We start from the raw sequence: 1,985 nt of genomic DNA, 5'->3' as shown, positions 1-1,985 counted from the left end.
TGGAACTTGAAGATGAAGGGTTCCGACATCGCTGCCTACACCGCTAGATTCTGTGATCTGGCTCTCCTCTGTCCGGGAATGGTCACCCCGGAAAGCAAGAAAATTGAAAGGTACATCTGGGGACTGACACAACCAACAAAAGGGAATGTCCTGGCTGCTAGACCGATTACTTTTGAAAGCGCCAAGGATCTGGCACAGACTCTGATCGATCATGGAATCGATCTGGATGAGATGGCAGCTGTTTCCGATCCACAAAAGGAAAGCGGTGGGAAGAAGAAGAAGTTTGGTAACAAACGGAAGGGCCAGTCTTCGCAGGAGCCCTCCAAGAAACAACAAACAGTGGCAGTTCATGCTGTTACTGCTCCTGCTGCTGCTCCAGCCACTGTCCCAACCACTCAATCTCCTACCAGTGGTTATGCTGGAAAACTACCCCTGTGCAACAAGTGTAACTTCCATCATCACGGACCCTGCCGTGAGTTGAGTTGCAACAGTTGTGGAAAGAAAGGACACACAGTTCGATACTGCAAGACACCGGCTCAACCAACCAACCAGGCTCCGGGAGCGGGCGCTGGTCAAACTTGTTATGGATGTGGAGAGGCTGGGCACTTCAGGAGAAACTGCCCCAAGGCAACAACTGGTGGCAATTCAGGAAGAGTTCTGGTGATGAGCCAGGAGGAAGCAGTTGTTGATCCTACCGTTGTTACGGGTACGTTCCTCCTTGATAACTCTCATGCATGCATTCTCTTCGACTCTGGTGCGGAGAGAAGTTTTGTTAGTCATACATTCAAACATCTAATCAAATGTAAATCCCAACCTCTAACCGAAACATTTACCGTCGAGATGGCTAACGGAAAGAAGGAGAGCACTAACGACATATTCATAGGCTGTACTCTTACTCTAGACAATTATTCGTTTCCCATCGACCTTATGTCTGTGTCCATCAAGAGCTTCGATGTCATTATCGGCATGGATTGGTTGAGTCCCAATCGTGCTGATATTCTTTGCTTCGAGAAGGCTATCCATCTCAATCTTCCCTCTGGTGAAGCTCTCATGATTTACGGAGATAAACCTAGCTCGAACCTCCGTATCATTTCATGCATCAAAGCTCAGAAGTATCTGCGAAAGGAGTGCCATGCATTTCTAGCTCACGTTGTAGACGAGACGCAAAAAGTTAGAAACCTCGAGAGCATCCCCGAAGTCTGTAACTTTCCTGATGTTTTCCCCGAAGATCTCCCAGGAATCCCTCCCGAGCGCCAAGTCGAGTTTCATATCGACTTGATCCCCGGAGCTACGCCTATAGCTAAGTCTCCTTACCGTTTAGCGCCAGCAGAAATGCAAGAATTATCCAGTCAGCTCAATGAACTGATCAGCAAAGGGTTCATAAGGCCGAGTTCCTCACCCTGGGGAGCTCCGATCTTATTCGTGAAAAAGAAAGATGGATCCTTTCGGATGTGTATTGATTACCGAGAGCTGAATAAGCTTACCATCAAGAACCGATATCCCTTACCCAAAATCGACGATCTCTTCGACCAACTTCAGGGAGCCAGTTATTTCTCAAAGATAGATCTAAGATCAGGGTACCATCAGTTGCGAGTTCATGAGAATGATGTGCCCAAAACAGCATTCCGAACTCGCTATGTACACTACGAGTTTGTAGTAATGCCCTTTGGTCTAACCAACGCACCGGCAGTATTCATGGACCTGATGAATCGGGTGTGCCGCCCTTTCTTAGACAAGTTCGTGATTGTGTTCATCGACGATATACTTGTCTATTCGCGGAGTGAAAAAGATCATAAACAACACTTAGGGCAGGTGTTGGAAACATTAAGGGCAGAAAAACTATACGTGAAATTCTCGAAGTGCGAATTCTGGATCAGGAAGGTAAATTTCCTTGGACACGTGATTAGCAAGGAAGGAATACACGTGGACCCTTCCAAGATCAAAGCGATTGAGAATTGGTCTGCACCAAAGACACCCACAGAAAT

This window comes from Lactuca virosa, chromosome 7 (genome assembly GCF_052849685.1).
Source record: "Lactuca virosa cultivar CGN04683 chromosome 7, Lactuca_virosa_CGN04683_v6, whole genome shotgun sequence".
Classification (NCBI taxonomy): domain Eukaryota; kingdom Viridiplantae; phylum Streptophyta; class Magnoliopsida; order Asterales; family Asteraceae; genus Lactuca; species Lactuca virosa.
Note: the sequence above shows the minus strand (reverse complement) of the source record.